At 40.8% G+C, this 21,811-nt stretch overlaps 1 protein-coding gene and 1 long non-coding RNA gene across 5 annotated transcripts in view; one reads left to right on the top strand and one right to left on the bottom strand.

The window, feature by feature from the left end:
* LOC109419707 (RNA binding protein fox-1 homolog 1) overlaps positions 1 to 21,811 on the bottom strand; it is an 823,173-nt gene that overhangs the window by 491,871 nt on the left and 309,491 nt on the right. The gene's annotated exons all lie outside the window — the stretch shown is intronic.
* Positions 19,730 to 20,331, top strand: LOC109426300 (uncharacterized). 2 transcript variants are annotated; one of them, XR_009997283.1, is made up of 3 exons: positions 19,730 to 19,869; positions 19,929 to 20,059; positions 20,117 to 20,331. It is a non-coding gene; the product is annotated as an uncharacterized LOC109426300 (long non-coding RNA). The 2 variants fall into 2 exon arrangements; XR_003898669.2 differs by having other exon boundaries at positions 19,731 to 19,869; positions 19,929 to 20,055.

Raw genomic sequence — 21,811 nt, 5'->3', positions numbered from 1 at the left:
GAGAGGATTCTCTTCGGAATCCTGAGAGGATTCTCTTCGGAATCCTGAGAGGATTCTCTTCGGAATCCTGAGAGGATTCTCTTCGGAATCCTGAGAGGATTCTCTTCGGAATCCTGAGAGGATTCTCTTTGGAATCCTGAGAGGATTCTCTTCGGAATCCTGAGAGGATTCTCTTCGGAATCCTGAGAGGATTCTCTTCGGAATCCTGAGAGGATTCTCTTCGGAATCCTGAGAGGATTCTCTTCGGAATCCTGAGAGGATTCTCTTCGGAATCCTGAGAGGATTCTCTTCGGAATCCTGAGAGGATTCTCTTCGGAATCCTGAGAGGATTGTCTTCAGAATCCCGGGAGGATTCTCTTCAGAATCCTGGGAGGATTCTCTTCAGAATCCTGGGAGGATTCTCTTCAGAATCCTGGGAGGATTCTCTTCAGAATCCTGGGAGGATTCTCTTCAGAATCCTGGGAGGATTCTCTTCAGGATCCTGGGAGGATTCTCTTCAGAATCCTGGGCGGATTCTCTTCAGAATCCTGGGAGGATTCTCTTCAGAATCCTGGGAGGATTCTCTTCAGAATCCTGGGAGGATTCTCTTCAGAATCCTGGGAGGATTCTCTTCAGAATCCTGGGAGGATTCTCTTCAGAATCCTGGGAGGATTCTCTTCAGAATCCTGAGAGGATTCTCTCCAAAATCCTGAGAGGATTCTCTTCAAAATCCTGAGAGGATTCTCTTCGGAATCCTAAGAGGATTCGCTTCGGAATTCTGAGAGGATTCTCTTCGGAATCCTGAGAGGATTCTCTTCGGAGTCCTGAGAGGATTCTCTTCGGAATCCTGAGAGGATTCTCTTCGGAATCCTGAGAGGATTCTCATCGGAATCCTGAGAGGATTCTCATCGGAATCCTGAGAGGATTCTCTTCAGAATCCTGAGAGGTTTCTCTTCAGAATCCTGGGAGGATTATCTTCAGAATCCTGGGAGGATTATCTTCAGAATCCTGGGAGGATTATCTTCAGAATCCTGGGAGGATTCTCTTCAGAATCCTGGGAGGATTCTCTTCAGGATCCTGGGAGGATTCTCTTCAGGATCCTGGGAGGATTCTCTTCAGGATCCTGGGAGGATTCTTTTCAGGATCCTGGGAGGATTCTCCTAACAATCCTGAGAGGATTCTCCCAACAATCCTGAGAGGATTCTCCCAACAATCCTGAGAGGATTCTCCCAACAATCCTGAGAGGATTCTCTCAACAATCCTGAGAGGATTCTCCCAACAATTCTGAGAGGATTCTTCCAACAATCCTGAGAGGATTCTCCCAACAATCCTGAGAGGATTCTCCCAACAATCCTGAGAGGATTCTCCCAACAATCCTGAGAGGATTCTCCCAACAATCCTGAGAGGATTCTCCCAAGAATCCTGAGAGGATTCTTCCAAGAATCCTGAGAGGATTCTCCCAAGAATCATGAGAGGATTCTCCCAAGAATCCTGAGAGGATTCTCCCAAGAATCCTGAGAGGATTCTCCACAGAATCCGGAGACGATTCTCCACAGAATCCGGAGACGATTCTCCACAGAATCCGGAGAGTATTCTTCACAAAATCCTGAGAGGATTTTCTACAGAATCCGGAGAGGATTCTCTACAGAATCCGGAGAGGATTCTCTACAGAATCCGGAGAGGATTCTCCACAGAATCCGGAGAGGATTCTCCTCAGAATCCTGAGAGGAATTCTTTAAATTCTAATAGACTTTTCTTCAAAATCCTTTGAAGATTCTCTTCGGGATTCTCCTCAGAATCCTGAGAGATTTCTTCTTTGAATCCATTATAAAAACTAATGAAGATTTCAGCAATCCATGAATAATAATGAAACATGTCATTGATTGACATATTGAGCTACGGTTTCCATAGTCATCAAAGTTTTAAATAGAACATTCAAATCAAATCCAAGATTATTCACACCCAACAGGAAAAGAATCGAAAATAAGAAGTGAAACAATTCACGCCCCCACAAATTTTCGCCCTTTGCGAGGGACAGTAATATCAAACCAGAAGATGAATAATACGAACGCGCAGTAACCGATACCTGGTCGAAGTTTTCCTCCGCCGAACAGTTTCTGTGGAAACTCCCACGGGGTGATGGAAATCTATAACGACCCAGGGAGGTACAAAATGACAACGCGCCAGAAAAAGAATCGACCAAAAATCACAAGAACGTGATATGGCACACGAATGAACGACCGACCAACCGGTGTGCGATCAATAGCGATAGGAGAGGGAACAGAAAAGATTTTTCAACTTCAGTTCTATCGTATTTCTGTGTAGGACACAGGAAAAAATATATGTTAAAACACAGTTGATAATCTCTGCCCCAGAAAATTTCAAGCAATGTACCGTAATTGTTATGGAACTGAAATAAAATTTGAAACTAATAAGAGTTGTTTCAACTCTATCGATAATCTTGGTCGAGTGCGATTGGGCACGGTTCTTATTTCAGGAGATTCCGTGTTCAAATCCCATCAGGATACCTTTTTTTTAAATTTATTTCTTGACGTTTTAAATTGTTCTAATTTTTTACTGTGCACCGAAGATAAGTTATCTACCGCCATGGAAACTCCGTTCGACACGAAACGAGGAACAAAAGCGAGGAAGCTATTTTTCATCCCAAGTGACTACGATACCTGGCTGGCTGGTGGCAGTACCAGAGCGCCACCCACCTGTGCGCCATGGCAATGCATGCGACGAGGCGAAAATCAGTTGGAAGCTAGAACAAGAGAAACGAAGCACAATTTTTCTTGAAAAAAGGAAAAGTTTTCACCGCGCCACAATCATTGGCAGTCAGAGGAGAAGGAGGATACGTGTCCGAATGAAATCGTTCATACATGCAGAGAAAGTCAGGAGGTCTCTTCTCATTCGAATGGGAGAGTTGCTTGTGGGAAGTGATTTTTAAGCTGTTTGACGGTAATAAAAATCTAATGAAATTGTACGAACTTTTCCGAACAGTCATTACCGGCTTCCGTTTGATTACTCAATTTAATTCAATTTTTCTTATTTTGTTCAAAGTGTGATCCATTTCTTTCAAAATTGAAAACAGAAAATTATCATTCTGCAATATAACAAGCAACCCGACCACCGAAAAAAAAAGCAAACTAATAATCGACAGCCGTTAATGAGCGGAGTTTTCCAAGTGTCACTCACCACAACACAAGCCCCCCAGAATTGTTCGCTATTTTCGACATGCAGGTCACCCAAAAACATAACCTCTGACAGCAGCTGTGAACGGTGCAAAAATGGGAACACGAGCCGAGTTGAGCCGGCTCCGTAAGAAAATGGTGAGAATTCTTATTTGTAGGTAGGTACGTACGAGACAAGTTGAGCAGCAACAGCCGCACATGTACGTACACCTTGATAGGCAGACAGACAGCTCCCGGCCCCGGGTGGACAGGTTTCAATTGCCTAGGATTTTTCTTCTGCCTTATTATTTCCATCTGGTCGCAATATGGGATGTCTGTCGTTCTCGTTTGTTTGCACAGTGAAAAAAAAAACGAGAAAAACAAAATAAGGAAAGTTTTAATCGAGAATCGAACGCTGACCTATGGAGCGGAAAGGACCACGCGTTATATATTACACCTAACTAACCAACTTGCAATATCATGGAATTTCTTTGTACATTCTTTAGTAGAATACAGGAAAAGTGTTTGAATTGATAAACTTTAACGAAACTTTCGTGAACATTAGATAAAAAAAGATAACAAATAACGTTCCAGGCTGGGATTCGAACTCAGATCTTGTGAATGCGACTCCTGGCGCGTTAACTGTCTCGGCCATTTCAGCCAATTTAGCTATCCTGGAGTTTCAATGCATTTTCCACAGTGTCGAACCGTCTACACAAAAGCATGAATGAATGAAGGTGGATTTCGCCGGAAAAAGACAAATGTGTATCACTTTTTCTTTCTCCGAAAACAACTCATGGCAACGCCAAAAGGCATGCTCGACTCGGTTCTGCGAACCCTAGTCCCACCCGAAAATCCACCTCCAAGAGACTACATAGTACTACACATCCTGCTAACGACGAGGTTACTGTGCTACACCGTTCTGCTGGCCAGGCCAGGTTCAGGTGAATTGTGAAATGTGATCCGAGAAAAAAAGGAAAACTGACGACCGGCGACTAATGATGACGCTCTCATAGCATCATCCCGTCGCCGTTCCGCTCGGTGTGATTGTAGAATACCTTGCTCGCCCTTCTCAGCTGTGCGGCATCATCGTGGTCGCCCCCGTATGAATGATGCCATCATAACATAACCTCGGAGCGAGTTTAGAATGGCGCGAATAGGTGGAACTTACCTGTGAAAGAGAAGAAGAAGAGAAAGGATATTGTTAGTGGTGTACCAACGGCATTGATAAATTGGGACAGAATGGACGGGGAGTATGAATAATGGGAAGCTTCGGAAGCTGTGGTCTTGTTGCACACACGGTGAGAATGTTTGTCAACGACGGTCAGGGGAGTTCAAAAATGTTTTATTGTATTCGGGGTTTGGAAGTGGAGTTCTACTTTATCGATGTTGGAATGTAGAGTTTTCCAACTCATTCAGTCGTTCAATCAGGTGGTCATCAGAATTTGCACTTCAATTCAACAGTTTTTTACAGACTTTAGACTTTGCATCTAAACTAAATTTTCAGAGGCGTTACAGGAGACTCCAGGGGCGTTTCGGAGGATCTCTGGCACGTTACATGGAGTCCATGGGAGTTTCAAGAGGTTTTCGAAGGCATTTCAGGAAGTTTCAGACGATTTTAATGAGGATTTCGGAAGCGTTACAGGCGCGAATATGGGAGTTCCAGAAGGTCTCAGATACGCTTCATGGAGCACGAGGGAGTTTCAGGGGATTTTCGGCGGTGTTTCAGGAAGTTTCCGGAATTTCCAGCGGGTTTTAGAGACGTTACAGGTGAGTTTTCGGGGGTTTAGAAGGGCCTTTGGTGTTACTTGGAGTTCGAGGGGTTTCCAAGGGCATTTAAGGAACACTGATATATGTTGCCCTTTACTGGCATTTACCAGATTTTGCTGATATGTCATAAACATACAGGAAAACTTGTAGTTAGAAGACACAGAATGTTGCTAATTGACAAATTGAGGGATGAATTTTTGAAAAAAATCGCGTTCTGGTGGGATTCGAACCCACGACCCCGTATTCGCTAGACCGGTGCTTTAACCATTTAAGCCACAGAACAGGTGATAATTCTGCGGAATAGAAAGCCAAACTGAACCCGAGCCCTCACCATGAACATTCACTTTTTCAAGAACCATCTCTCTTTCGGCTTAGATGTCAATCCACAACACAGCCTCGTTTGTGTCCAACAACTACAAGTGAGAGCGTATTATTTTTATTTGAAGCCGAGACTTACTCTCGCACTCCGCATCAGGGGCGTACAATTTCGTTTCAATGATACACTTTCATGCAACATTTGAATGAGTCACTTCAAGTGTTTCATACATTTTTCCAATGACTCGGTCGTTAAAAAAGACTTTTCCACTCATCGTAGCACTCGGTAGTCTCCCACCCGGTCGCATTGCTTGTGCTTCACCCGTCAGAGCATTAGTGTCTCACTGGTGCGCACTAGTCTCTCAATGGTGACGGGCGCCGGTTAATTGGATTTAAGTGGTTGAATTTGTTATCCTCTTCAATAAAACATAATTATCATTCTATTGGCGTGCACCACTATTTAAAAAGGTGGTTTAAATAGTGTTTTTAGCATGTTGAAGTATTTCAATGACTCATAAATGAAACGAAAATCCAAGTGTACCATCCCATGTTTCATACACACTTGTTTCTGTAGCAGCAACGAACGAGTGTGTTGCTGGATGAGAGATGAAGCATCACAGCAGTCCGTTCGCATGGGAAACGATTTGCTACAGTCATCGTACGTCATGTTTTCCTTTCGAAATTGCACGACCCTGCTCCGCATACCTAAGGAAATTTCAAAGTATTTTCCGGAGGTTTCGGAGGCGTTACAGGAGCGTTTTTGGGGTTTTAGAGGGTCTCAGGTACGCTTCATGAAGTCAGAGGGTGTTTCAGGGGGTTTTCGGTAGTATTTCTGAAAGTTTCCCGGGATTTTTAGCGTGTTTCAGAGGTGTTACAGAGGCGTTTTCGGGCCTCAAACACGTTACATGGGGACGTTTTAGGGGGAATTCGAAGGCATTTCAGGAAGATTCAGAGGATTTTCCAAGGATTTTGGAGGCGTTATATGTAGATTTGTTTTCGAAGATTTCAGAGGCTCTTAAGTACGTTACAGAGAATCCGAGGCGAATTCAGGTCAGGTGTTTTCGGAGCTATCTGAGGAAGTTTCAGAGGATTTTTAGTAGGTTACAGAGGCGTATTGGGGGATTCCGAAGGGTCTCAGGGGATCTTGAGAGAGGAATTGAGGGAATCTACAGTTTTTTCAAATACATTTTGGAGCACTACCCTCAGGGAGATTTCAGAGCGGTTGTAAGACGTTCTGTAGAGGTTTCAGAAGAAATTCAAAAAGTTCCAGACCGTTTACTCTTGTAGAATCGATGATCTATACTCAACACTCAACTCTTGGGGATTCTTAACATTCTTAACATTGAACATTTTTTTAAAAACACGCTCTAAACTTTCTTTAACTTTACTCGCTACTCGTTTCCCGGAAGGTGAACAGATTTCAAGATTGTAAAAGTGTTTAAGGAAAGAGAGTGGCTAGGACATATTAAACTGAAGTCGTGCAGAGTTCAACCTTATTCGTGCAATAGCTGACGCTCATCTCGGCCCTGTTGACATAGTGCACGCTCAGCGTTTCTGTCTGGAACATGAGCCTAATGCACGGCTAGGATTAAGAAGGGTTTCAAAGGGCGTCCAAATGAGTTTCAGAGGAATTTCAGAGGCGATTAAGAGGGGCTTCAAAAGGCTTATGCCAGGTTTCATGTGACTTCAAGGGTTTCCAGGATTACTTGAGAAGGGGGTTTTAAAGACGTTTCAAAGCCTTTCACTGGAGTTTCGAGGGGAGATTTCAGAAAGTTTCAGAGGGTTACAGAGGAGTTCGAGGGGACTTTTTAAGACGATCCAGGAAGATTTCAGGAGGGTTCAGGAGTGTTTCCGAAAGTTATAGGGAACTTCACAGGATATATAAAAAGTTTCAGGGGCATTTCAAGGGGTTTCAGAAGAAATACAAACTGGTTCATGGAGTTTTTGTAGATTTCAAGGGGTTCAAGGGGCTTTCAGGAGAAATCCAGAGAGGTTCAGAGGCTTTTCAGGATGTTTCAGGGGCGTTCAACTGTGTTTCGGAAACGCTTCAAGACATTCAAGGTCGTCTTCCTAGGTTTTAATGGGATCACAGGCTTTCAGGAGAGAGTGGGTCGTAGTCTTAAAACTGCGTTCCAATGATATTTCAGGAGGCTACAGGGAGTGTCATATGGGTTCCCGGAGGTTTTAAAAGATTTCGCAGGTTTTATGGTCAGCTTCAGGGGCGTTTCGTGGGGTTACATAAGGGCATTAAAACGTATCATTGAGGTTCTGTAGGTTTCAAGGCGTTCAGAGGCTTTCACGAGAGTTTCGGGAGAGCTTCAGAGGCGTTTTAAGACGTTTCATGGGGCGATTAGCGGTGTTTCGTAAGCGCTTCAAGATATTTCAGATATGTTTCGTAGGTTTGAAGGGTATTCAGAAGCTTTCAGAAAATACCCTCGCTATAATAAAAACGTTTCAATTGGATTATCAGGGGATTTCATAGAGATCTTCGGAGATTTTAGGAGATTTCACTGGCTTTCAGGTGAGCTTCATGGTAGCTTCAGGGGGCTTCAGCTGTCAGGTGAACATTAAAGGGGCTTCAGAGAGGTTTCAGAGCCACTTCAGCTGGTGTTAGCGGGGATCACGGGGGCTGTATGGGGCCGTACAGACTTTCAGATGAACTTCGGGGAGTTCTAGGGGGCTTCAGGGGATTTCTGGATAACTTGTGGAGGGGTTTAAAGCGATTTGAAGACGTCTCAAAGCAATTCAGGGAAAGTCTCAGGGGAGAATGATTTCAGGGATTTGCATAAGGTTTTGAGGAGACTGAGGCATTTCAAGACGTTTAAGGGGGCTTCAGGAGGTTTTAAAAGTGTTTTCGTGAGTAATAAGGCCGATGCAAATATTATTTTTCTTTTATGTCCGAGACCTCTCATCGGGTACGAGGGGTGGGGACAAAAATTAATAAGGAACAACCGAAAAAAAAAACTATTGAAAAATTACAAATTTTACCAACTATTGAAAAAATATTTTTCAACTATTGAAAAATAGTTGCTTGTAAAAAAAAAATCTATTGAAAATGGAGTCATGGGACGCCATGTTTTTTTTCGCCCCTTCAATATTTTGGGATTTTTGAAGGGGGGGGGGGGTGACATAAAACAAATTAAATATTTGCATCGGCCTAAGTGACTTCACAGAATTCATGGCGAGCTTTAGGGGCGTTCCAAGGGGATTCAGAAGAGCTTCAAAATGTCTCACGGAGTATCTGCACGTTTTAAGGGGTTCAGAGGCTTTCACGAGAGTATCAGGAGAGATCCAGACAGATTACGTTTCAATGGATGTTACGGAAGGGCTTCACGACAACTCAGGTCGTTTCAGTGAGTTTTAGTAGATTTAAAGACAGGGGAGATCCAGAGGGGCTTCGACCAGTATAAACATGTTTCAAGGAGATTTCAGGATGCTTCAGGAGTTTTTATAGGGGTTCTCGGAAGTTTTATGAGATTTCACAGGTTTTCAGGGGCCTTCACAGACTTTCAGGGGGGCTTCGGAGAGGTTTCAGAGGCGTTTCTGCTGGTGTCAGCTGGTTCCTGGGGGTTTTAGGGGGCCACACATGCTTTCAAATGAACTTCTGAGACGTTTCAAGGCATTTAAGATGATTCCAGAGGGCTCCAGGAAGCTTTAGGGGGCTCAACAAGATCACAGATGAGATTCAATGGGTTTCAGAAGCGTTTCAAGGTTTTCAGCAGTCTTAGTCAGGTTCCCATGGGTTTTGAGGGGCTGCGCCGTCTTTCAGGTGTCCTTCAGAGCGTTTTAAGGGGGTTTCAGAGCTGGTGAGCTTCAAGGGCTTTCAGGGAGTTTCAAATGGGATTTCAAGAGGTTTCAGGGGGTTTCAAGGGGGTTCACAGAGGTTTTAAGTGATTTTAAAGGTTTTTAGGGTAGTTTTAAGGAGTTTCACAGGCTTCAGAGGCATTTCAGCTGGTGTCAGAGAGGTTCCAGGGAGTTTTAGGGGGTCGCCTAAACTTTCTGTTGAACTTTGGGAGAATTTGAAGACGCTACAGATGGTTCCAGAGGGATTCTGAGGGTTTTAGGGGGCTTCATCACAAGCTCTCAGAATAACTTCAGTGGGGTTTAAAGGCGTTTCAATGCTTTTCAAAAAAATAAATTCAGCAGAATTCAGATAATTTTAAATGGGTTTCAAATTCTTTCAGGAGTACTTCAGGTGGTTTTATGGAGGTTTCAGAAGAGTTTTCTGAGGTTTCAAGGGCATATCACGAGGTTTCAGAAGGGCTTCAAGATAATTTAGACTGCTTACGCTTGTAAATTGTATGATCATTACTTAAGGAAATTCTGGGAGACCTTTAGAGTCATGGAACTCACTACTTGATAGACCGTAGTTCCCCGAGGCTGTATGAGTATGAACTTTAATCGAAAAGCTTCTAGAGATAGCTAGTTACCGAACGCAATAAAAATCTATTCAAAATGCAATTCAAATCCAATCTACGTTCAATCCGAATCCAATCCAAATTCAATTCAAATGGAATCCAAATCCAATCCAAATCCGGCACAAATCATACTAGCACGTCTAGTCAATGACCCATTTGCAAGTCCACTCGAGAGTAAGACGCTCCACTACTGCCCCTCCAATGTGGCATATTATTCCACACATTTCAAAGACCCAAATTTACATTATTATTCCGAATTGTGAATTTGCATGATTTCCTGCTTCTACCAAGGAAGCGCATGCAAATGTGATTCCAGTCCGCCCGCGCGCTGCGCTAACTGCCGGCGCACGTTGAAAGGAACATCTCGACTGCAGCATTATCACTCATCCACCACATCCCCTGGTAACTTCAAAACCAACGCGAGAAATTCAAAATTCCTCCAAAAGAAAACGAAATTCCAGTGCTTGTGTCGCTTGTGCTTCTCCACCATTCAATCCGCCCATAAAGTCAAAGGAAGGAACAACGAACAACGCCGCCACCTTGGCAACACCAACAATGAACCGAAAAGCAGGGGAGCATCATTAGCCTTTTCGGGATATGGGGGCAGGCCCCCATCCGAAGAAAATGCGGTGCAACGTCTTATGTTTTCCGTTGGAATGATCTTCTGGAGTGGGGGATAGGTTTTGGTTTCATTTGAAATTTCTAAAAAAAATATTTTGAATTTAGATGAATACAAATAGAAATGACCGGTAATAATTGTCCTCGTGCTTTAAAAATGTATTCGCATTTTTTTTTTTATCAAAAAAGGTTTTTTTTTAACAAATAGTATGTTAGATATGTAAAGCCTGAACTCCATGGGCACATTTGTTGAAAAATTGGTCAAATTGAAATGGAAAAACCTAGGAAAAATCAATTCTGTTGTGGTAGGCGATATGGCAAAGTTGGTTAACGCGCCCTGGGGAGCTTGGGAAGCTGTGGGTTCAAATCTCACCCGAATTCCGATTTTTTTTTACTTTTTTGTTTCTATTTGTCCATTTTCAACACATTTGTGCCTTTAAATTTCAAACTTTACATAAGAATTTTAAATTTTATTTTATTTTCTTCAAATTTCAACAAGTGAACTTCAGTCAATAACCAGTTGAATTACTCACACAATTATTTTAGTTGGCTTTTCTACGTGGAGGAAGCAAACAAGACAGGATGGGGAAGAATTTTTGCTTCGACTGTGACACTGACTTAGCACAATGACAATAATACACAGATGCCGAAAGCAATGTGGCTGAATAGTTTGTCATCTGCTGTTGCTGCAGCGACGATGTTAATTTTTTGATGATTCGAAACGCGACATTATTTTCGAAATTATGCTACAGTGGAGCACATACCGTTATGTTGGAAGGCATTTAAATTAAGATGGTTCAAACAGAAATAAGCCTTGGTTTTGAGAATTTCGATTGCCAGAATTTAATGGAATGATACCATACGAATATGATAAAGATTATGATTTTCTATAAACTTTTGGTTATGTATGACTCGTGTCCGTCGTGAAAGAGATTCAGCTTCACAACAACAACAAAACATAAATATGAAATTATTTGAATGTAGCGGAATCATATAATTATGATACAGCTTATAGTTTTCAGATAAATTATTTTCCGAATGAGTATAATCAGTTTTGTACCTATTCATTCCGCCCTATTTTGTTTATCTTTTGACAGATACGCTTATTTCGACTACCACTTGTAATCTTCCTCAGTGTCAGTTATCCATCAGTAGTGGATAATTGACACTGAGGAAGATAACAAATGGTAGTCGAAATACGCGTATCTGTTAAATGATAAGCAAATTAGGGCGGAATTAAAAGGTAAACCTAATTACACTCATTCGAAGAGGGTATTCTGCTTCGAAGGTTCGAAAAGTCGGTACAAGAAGATAATTTATGTTATCGTATATTCCATGAATCGTGAATCACATATTTTCAGAATGTCAACGATGCAGGTCATCATTGTAAACATCAGAAAAAAAAGATAAATTTTGCCAAGTCATTAAGGATAGAAATTTACAATTCATGCTATCGTTCATATTATAAGACGTCCATTCGTGGAAAGGTAACTACACAACTTTTAATAGTAATGATTTGGAAATTAAAATTGAAAATAATGACATTATTCAATACTTACAGTATCATAACACTTACGATAATGATACATTCAAAGATACTTGAATGGTTTATAATAATATCTTCCTGTTACGTAGACAATTAATACTTATTTTGAAGGATATTTTCAATGTTTAAGCAATAAAATGGGGCGAAATTACGGTAGAGTGTAAAACTGTTTCGTTACCAGTGCCGAATTAACGCACTTGATAATAGCAAAGTTTCGTTTTCATCCAGAAGATTTTTCTTTCGCAACTTCTCCGCGGTTACTGATGATTTTCGCGAATGTAAACAACGATTCACATAAAGCAGAGTTGGTGAAATATATCCGTTTTGTTTTCACTATTCGTCGAAGCAGAATGTTAGATGAGGTCGATGTTAAAGTTGTGTTAAAGTTATCATAAAGTTGAAGATGTTAAAGTTCTCATAACACGTATAATCCCGCAAAATTATTGTTGTTCGAGAAACTTGGCATTTTTAAATGACAATGATACTTTAACCATTTCAGCTATTATCAAAACTCCCCCAAAACAATAACTGCTATCATCAATATGATTTGTCATATCATCGATTTATATTCCAGTTTATGATAACACGAATGATTTTTCCCATAATAAATTTATTCATTACTGTTTCTTGTTTGGTTTATTGAATATAACAGCCTTTTAGTTTGCGCAAGACTGGCTATGACAGTGCACATGTCGTAATTCTGTTCGTGTGAAAAAGCTACCATTTTAACTGCAGACGTTAAGTCTTTAACTATTCATTTGGCATCAAAATATTTAGAGTACATAAAATCTACTGTATACTAACGATGATTTTATCCTTTTTTTTTCCGGTCATTATTCAGACACCTTCTTATGCTAATTTACGAAATTTATGCTATATGACGTGGATCATACTATTTTTTTTTTTTTTTTTTTTTTTTTTTTGAAGAGTGACCAGGTGGAGCTGCAGGACAGCTGATAGCAAAGCCTGGACCCTTTCCCAACTTTCCCCCTACTAGGACCAATACTCACGATGGACTAGACGATGTCGTCAACTTGAGCAAAGTGTGTAGTAATTAGCATTGGGTCGTAGTAGTTTTTTAAAAATACTGTTTTTAACTTTTCCCATCACACTAGTGTTTTAATCGAATGGAAGCTCCAAAGATGATTTGATAATTGAACAATATTTCAATAATCAAAAATCTCCGAGGCCACTGGACAACATTCAGAGATAAAAAAAGAAAAAAAAGGGTGTCTATGTTAACGCCTTCAGAGTACTATTCTTAAGAAATATACAAAGAGCAAAAAGAAAAAAAAATTTGTAGCTAATTTTTAAACATTTGATATTTCTGAAAATTATTCGAAGACAGCTACCAGAGCTAGCGTTTTTAGCCGATATGGGCAACTAGTTTTTCTGACAGCTTCCCCAAACAATATTCAGATAATATCCTCAATTATTTTATAATACATTCTGAAAATTATTTCAAGCTGATTACCAATTGTAGTGTCAATAACCGATGTTAGTCATTGACAGTACCAGCATCATCCCCAAATAACTCTCATATTAGTGTTAGATAACACTTTTTGAGCTTCCATTCGATATTGTAAAGAAATTTGTCAAACCCTATTTGTCAAAATATAGTCAATAATGTATCAAATTGTGTTCCTAATTTCGCTAGTCGTCTTCTGCATATCTGTGATCATCTCAGTCCAAAGTAATATTATATCCATCATAACCCTTTACATTGTCAACCTTCCTAAGTCCTAACTAAATTCCTGCTTTTTTTGATCAGTGGAATAATACCGTCTAAGATATAAAAACAAAAAAGTCCAGTCAACTGATTTTTGTCAAAAATAAAAATGATAATGATTATTTGTCAACTTTTATAAATTCACAAAACCCATAAAAATAAGAAATACAAATATAAACTCCTATAATCAACAGTTTTATCTTTACCTAATCAGTCCATAATTTTCTAATTGTAATGAATCTAATCTGTAAGGCTATAAGTCAACTTATCCTAGCGTCCCCTGTCCTGTGTACTTTCGATTTCAAGTAATGAATGATGAGTGTAACGCAGAGGCCTCCCCTACCCACTCTTGCGTTACGTTAAATTTAACAATTATTGTTAAATTTGAGAAAATTCAATGAATACAAAGATTAGGTCTATGTAAGCTGAATTATAACTTGTCTTAAACTTGTGATAAATGCACTACGGATACTCCTTTGGTTCCCATTAGCATTTACGGCCGATTCCTTCACTTGCGCTCAACTCGTAAGCCAGATATATCTAGCTCAAAGTCCAAGCGGTGGTGAATAAACTGGCACTAAAGTGCTAATGGGTTAAGCCCTCCCATCGCGTCAAGATTGAATATCCAGGGGGAGGGTATATGACGTGGATCATACTATTTATAGTAATATCATTTATACTATTGTCATACAATGGTTTTAATTTTTTTTATCAATTTTCTCTTTTAAAAGTTAAATAACAGAGTATCTATGTATTCAATTTGGAAGCTTTTGAGTATCCTAAAAACAACACAAACCACACCTTGAATGGTAACTACAGTTTCACTTTATTCTCATTCAACTCGCAGCTTTTTTCCGCAGTCAACTTCCAGAGCACAGCGATATCAAATTTACAATTCTTTTCATGAGCAACTCGGTAAACCCGGTGTGCCATGTCATTGTTCAAATTTTCTTACACTTGTAACCGTCCGTCGCCTTGTAACCATCATCTCCACCACCATTACCCGTATCTTCATACTTCATACGACGTCAACGTCGGACGCTTTTACCCGAAACAAAAAGGAAACAATTGAACTGGTGGCACGAAACACCGCACCACCGTGTGCACAACTCTGGCTGGATGATTGGGTGTGCATTGGCGAGGTTCAAGAACGGATCTCGACTGAATGCGCAGCAATAAATTCATCAAACATTTATTCACAGTTGGGGAGGTGGGGGTGAGGGCGAAGGTCGAGCAAGTGAACGAAAACTTTTCCTATAACACAACACTGCCACGGCGGTGTGTGATATGCAGAGAGGAGGTGGTGGTATCAATCAAATTTGGCTGCAGAGTTGAGTGAAACACGAAACCACGTGCAGCTGATGCTCTCTAGCTGGGTGGAAAACTTTGAGCGATTGATTCGGTGGGTGTTTCGTTTTCGTTTCCGGTAGGAACCGATTTCCACTTGAGGTATTTTGGAGTGGAGTTTTGCCACCACCCAATGGCAGTGACCTAGTTCTTCCGTTGCAGAAATAATACTGCATAATTTTCAGTATTCATGTTGTTGTTTTGTTCAAAAATAATAGAAAATGAACAAAATAATAAGACGGAACAAGCTCACCTGGAATTGGTGAGCTCGTTCCACCCTATTATTTTAAAGTTTTTTTATTCGTTAATATTCGCGAGGTTCTGCTCAACTAAACGGGCACCAAGAACCTTATTCCGAAGTAATTAACTTCTCAATTCAGCCACTAGTAAACCATTTTTTTTACACAGCTGCCAAAGCATTACATTGTCTAATTTGCAAACTTTTCCCATCCAAATACCTTTTGATGTACACCACACCCTCCGGGCAACCTCATTTGCATCGTATTAAACTTCAATCAACATGGAAAATTTTACTACGTACATACCAAAGTCAACCACGTGCAGGTCGACCAAGAACAATATTGCAATCACCACAAGCCCCACTGGTTATCGGTATTACATTCTCAAAAAAAAAGCTCTTACTATCAGCGTGGAGTCCGGACATGGCCACCGGGCTATGTCGATCCAGTTCCGAAAGCAAATTCAATCTCGTTGGCAATCTCAATTACAGCCAATTGTGAGCGAGATTGTACCGACTACCACCGCTGCGCTACCTCGTCACTTCGTCCCCCGAAACTTCCTGTTACGGTGCGGTGTGCTATCGACTGAACCCCGGAGGGCTACGCAATCACAAGAGACTCAGAAGCGCTTCCTTTTGTCTTTTTGTGTTTTGTTTTTGCCGGGGTCCGTCCATCCGCCGCCGATGATGTCGCATGGACTCACTCGAGCGCTATATCGCCGCTATCGCTTTCCCATTAGCTCCTCTAGCAGCGCTAACTTATGCGGATCGAGCGGTCGGTGGTGGCAGTTGCCTTCGGCGATTATCAGTAATGCTTGCCTAATCACAAACGGTTGTGGACGACCAATCGAGGCTCGTTCCTCTTGACTTGAGGAGTGGTTGCTGTCACTGCTGTTAGCCCGACTGGGTTGTGAACAGAGTGAACAGTGAAAGGAAAATGACGAAAAATGGAGAAAAACATCTGTTCACCGAACTATCGAACTAACAAAAACACTAACTTTGACTCAAATGGTTCATTTTATGTCAATTCACCCTAAAATTGGTGAGCTCATTTCATGTTTATTTTTTGGCATTACATATATTTTTGGGCGGAATGTCTACTGATTGAATAATTGTTTACTAAACTCTGCTAAATACTATTAAACTGGGAGCTAGATACTTTATGAGTGCATCTGATAATTTTTTTTTGCAGAGGATTCTTCAGTATTCTTTCAGCATTGGAAACTCCTTTAGAAAATCCTTACAGAATTTCGTTTGTTATTACTTTGGAAATGCAATTAGATACTCCTCTTACGAAAAAAATACAATGGTATGGTCGGAGAAAATCTCATCGGAATTACCTAAAGAATTTCCATTAATCAAGGTGTTTTCAAGAAAATCATCAAAAATCAAAAAGTTCTCAAAAAACTTCAGAACATTTCAAAAAGCAATTTCCAAATACGTTTGAATGATGAAATAGCTGAAGGCACCCTCAAGACGGTAACCTCTTCTTTGACTTTCCAAAGGAATTGTTACTGAAATTTCACAAGGGAATCCTGAAGTAAATTCCGTTTTGAACTAAATTGTTTTCTATGCGGAAGCTCTTAGTCTTTCGATCAATTTTTCCCAAGACAGTATCCTTCAAAGTGGTTCAGATCACGAGATATACGACGTTCAGACTAAACTGGAATCTCCCAAGAGCACTAGCGCCACATAGCGAGTGATTCTCGAACTAAATTGTATTCTATGTGAAAGCTCTCAGTCTTCTGAGTAACTTATCCTTCTAAGTGGTCCAGATCGCGAGATATACGACGTTCAGACTAAACTGGAAGCTACCAAGAGCACTAGCGCCACGCAGTGAGTGATTCTCGAACTAAATTGTATTCTATTTGAAAGCTCTCAGTCTGCTGAGTAACTTTTCGCAAGACAGTATCCTTCTAAGATGTTCAGAACGCGAGATGTAAGACGTTTAGACTGAACTGGAAGCTGCTAAGAACACTAGCGCCACGCAGGGAGTGATTTTCGAACTAAATTCGGCACCAACATTTCAAAAGGGCGTAACTGCATTTGGAAGTAATACCTTCTTTCAAAGCTGTAGGTCGTACTGCCTCCCTTATACTCAAACCACCGTGGTTGTCGGAAAGAGGAGAGTTTTTCCCAACTGGTACTTGTTGTGAAAAACATGGAAATCATAACACATGATCCACAGCTTTAAAAGAAGGTGATGATTCCAAAAGCAGTTACGCCCTTTTGAAATGTTGGTGTCGAATTGTTTTCTATGTGAAAGATTTTAGTCTTCTGAGCAACTTTTCCTTCTAAGTGGTCCAGAACACGAGATACCGTCAAGGCACCATTCACCGTGGATCTAAGAGGATTCGGGGCAAATAAGGGCTGTCATTTTACACCAGTCTTATAAACATTGTTGGTGACGCTTTTAATCAGTCTTGCGAATAATCGCGACCATCACGAGACAATCACTTGAACCGCTTTCTGGAGTCCCCGTTCCCAAGGTGATACGAACCAGCTTGCACGTCACGCCTGGAATGACAAACATGTTGTGGGTTCCACCCTTCGCAGCTTTGCAGCGATAGCAGTTGCTGAGTATGCTTCAGGTGGGTTGCGAGAGAATCAATCTCTCTGAGCAACGATGCATAACGGGCGAAGTGAGAGCGTTTGCCGTAGCCAGGGCGAACAGCGTGGTGCGCTCAATGTGTGCGTTTATACTGAGCTATGCAAAACGAATAGGATTTATGACGTAGTACCGTGCTTGTGATAATACACATGCATAGTTTTACATGCTGTTGCGCGTGCATCTGCTTGAGTCGACGGAGAGAGTCATGACACTCACATGAGCCGTATCCAAGTCAGGATGATTGTAGCAAAACAAGGGTGACCGGGTGACTATGATGGGATTCTGTCTTTTCTGGTGTTAGCGACTGTAGAGAGAGCGAATCAGAAGCCGCAGAGACAGGGTGACACAAGCTTGGTGTTTATCAGCTTTTTTGTGACTTGTACGCTGATGCTTCGCGACACTGCTTTTAATTGCCTTCATTATAGGTTAAAATTAAAGCAATATCCACAGAAGTAGAAAATATTTCACAAAATTTGGTAATATAGTACAATTAGTAAAGGGTAGTAGGGTCGCCTAATTCCGTGGTAGGTCACCATTCACCGTGGTAGTAGGGACCCATTCACCGTGTATGAGAAATTGTATTCTACTTTGTTTAAAAATGATCAAAACAACCCAGCCAAGGGAATTTTCTTCGTTTAAATTCATTTCAAGTAATAACTTGCAAGATTTTATTAGAAAAACGAATGTTCAAATTTTCGATTTTTTCTAGATATATGGGACAATATGGGGCACGGTGAATGGAGACCTTTGATTTTTAGGGTACCCATTTACCGTGCCTTTTTGTTTTAATTAAAAAGTACGAGTAATCGTACTTTCTTGTTAAACTTACTTCGGTAATGCAAAATACATACCTGATATGTGAATTTAATTGCTTCTTGGTGGAATAAAAACGTTACTACATTTAGTTTATCGCTTAAATCACCTTATCGCAGTTTTCGTTTTTTCACTATGAATGCAGTGAACGAGCAGAAACCCGCTTCATGTAAACACACTTTAGTATCAAAATGATACTTTTAAATGTTTCTAATGAGCGTTTTGACATGGTAACAATACATTAGTGTTGTATTGGTGAAATTGAAGGGAAATTGTCATACCATTCAATCGTAATATGGAAATAATGAAAAAATATTCGAAGGCACACGGTGAATGGAGCCCCCATGGTGAATGGCGCCTTGACGGTATACGACGTTCAGATTGAACTGGAAGCTCCTAAAAAGACTAGCGCCACGCAGTGAGTGATTTTCGAATTAAATTGTTTTCTATCTAAAAGCTTTTAGTCCTCTGAATAACTTTGCCTTAGACAGTATCCTTCTAAGTGGTCTAGATCACGAGATATACGACGTTTAGACTGAACTGGAAGCTTCTAAGAACACTAGCGCCACACAGGGAGTGATTTTCGAACTAAATTGTTCTCTATGTGAAAGATTTTAGTCTTCTGAGCATCTTTTCCGAAGACAGTATCCTTCTAAGTGGTCCAGAACACGAGATATACGACGTTCAGATTGAACTGGAAGCTCCTAAGAACACTAACGCCACGCAGTGAGTGATTTTCGAACTAAATTGTTTTCTATGCGCAAGATTTTATTCTTCTGATTGACTTTGCCGAAGACAGTATCCTTCTAAGTGATCCAGAACGCGAGATATACGACGTTCAGACTGAACTGGAAGCTCATAGGAATAATAGCGCCACGCAGTGAGTGATTCTCGAACTAAATTGTTTCCTATGCGAAAGCTCTTAGTCTTCTGATCAACTTTGCCGAAGACAGTATCCTTCTAACTGGTACAAAACGCGAGATATACGACGTTCAGACTGAACTGGAAGCTCCTAAGAACACTAGCGCCACGCAGTGAGTGATTTTCGAACTAAATTGTTTTCCATGCAAAAGATTTTATTCTTCTGAATGACTTTTCCGAAGACAGTATCCTCGTAAGTGGTCCAGAACAAAGTCCTAATTAAGTCGTTCAACTCCCATACATTGGTTTGAAATTTCGGGGTTCATGAAGTACTAGACCAAAAAACTATAATACCTTCGCATAATAATACCTTGCACTCTACTCTGCTAATGTTGCTATGAGCAACGAACTAATGTTTATTCAAATACAAACACGAAAAATTTAGACTCTGGTAGGTAACTTATTGAGTAAGAGTTTTGTTCAAACTATTTAACATTTATTTTGTTTTAGGAAAATGAAACGTTTGACCTTCGTCCACCCAGAAGGAGTTGAAAACTGCGATGACCTAACAGGATTTCAGCGGGCGATTCCCATCCAGGTGCGCCGTTGCTGCGGCTGAGTGCGCCTAGGTGAAGCGGTTTGTATGGTGCACGAACCCTAAGTTTTGAAACATTTAATCAGTTTTCTTTTTATTTTAGGGTTGACGTAACTGACCATGAATCGCCAAATACTGAAATGCTTTCTATGAGCACTCTTACACACCGGTCCGGAAGTTTCCCCAGATTTGCACAAGGATCTGTATGACCCGAAAGTTCCACGGCATACCAAACAAAAAAATGTGTGTAAATTTAAGCGCATGAAGCAATCTTGATTGTGTCATATACTATTAGCTATTAAAATCTCTCAGTATCAATTTTCTTTTGAATTCCTGCATCCCGCAAAAAATACTCACTGAAATCATTCTAAATTCCTAACTACCAAGGATCTCCTAAAACTCATGACGAAAAATAGAAATCATGAATTCCTACCAGAATTCTCCTCACAGATACCAGACAGTAAAAAGATTCTTATCCAGAATACCCACTGAATATCATTCGCTCTCTCAAAATGCCCAAGTATTTAATTCTGATACTGCATGCTGGGGAATGTGGGAATGTAGTTCGATGGTGGTATGTAGGATATTGGACGTAACTGAGAGACCTGGACGAGGGCCTGGATGTCAGGGAGGGCAGAGTGGTTCTAAGCAGTCTTAAGGGCAATTCTCATTAATCCGACAAGAACAAGACGCTTCGTATTTATGCGGTATTGTTAAAGGTTTTCGAAGAATGTGTTGGCATAGGAACAAGTCTTATTCCTGGATGTTTTTCTTCAACTGTACATTGGAAAGCTGGATTGACTGAATCGACAATACATGGATTTGACATATTAAATTCAGTGTTGAATCAGAAGCTTCAGACTGAAGCTTTTCTCTGACTCCACCGGAATTCGACCAGCTTCAGTTCCGACTAACGCCAAAGCACCAGTTGGTGGGAACCGGCCGCCAAGAAATCCAAACAAAGTGCAGAATATCAGGATATTTCTTTAATTATTACGGTAGAACATAGGCCTGAGGATGGCAAATAATACTCAGATACCAAAAAGCAACTGCCGATTCATAACACTTTTCTGCGAGATAATCATGACACATTGAAATTAGTTTGCTGTTATGAACTACTACATCATCGTGAGCTACTGCGTCACAAAGTTAGTAAAAAATGAGGTAGTAATCCAAACGTCAAACTTGGGTACCGGGGACCAAATGTAGTACTAGAAGTGGTACCCGGATTGAGCCTGAGTGCTACGACTTTATTTGGACTTTGGTCCAGAACGCGAGATATACAACAGTATCCTTCTAAGTGGTCCAGAACGCGAGATATACGACGTTCAGACTGAACTGGAAGCTCATAGGAACAATAGCGCCACGCAGTGAGTGTTTTTCGAACTAAATTGTTTTCTATGTTAAAGATTCTAGTCTTCTGAGCAACTTTTCCGAAGACAGTATCCTTCTAAGTTGTCCAGAACACGAGATATACGACGTTCAGATTGAACTGGTAGCTCCTAAGAACACTAGCGCCACGCAGTGAGAGATTTTCGAACTAAATTGTTTTCTATATAAAAGCTCTTAGTCCTCTGTGTAACTTTGCCGAAGACAGTATCCTTCTAAGTGGTCCAGAACACAAGACATACGACGTTCAGACTGACCTGGAAGCTCCTAAGGACACTAGCGCCACGCAGTGAGTGATTCTCGAACTAAATTGTTTCCTATGTGAAAGCTCTTAGTCTTCTGAGCAACTTTGCCAAAGACAGTATCCTTCTAGGTGGTCCAGAACGCGAGATATTCCACAACTACTGAT

This window comes from Aedes albopictus, chromosome 2 (assembly GCF_035046485.1).
Source record: "Aedes albopictus strain Foshan chromosome 2, AalbF5, whole genome shotgun sequence".
Lineage (NCBI taxonomy): Eukaryota > Metazoa > Arthropoda > Insecta > Diptera > Culicidae > Aedes > Aedes albopictus.
The sequence above is the reverse complement of the archived record's forward strand: the minus strand, read 5'-3'. Positions and strand labels throughout refer to the sequence as shown.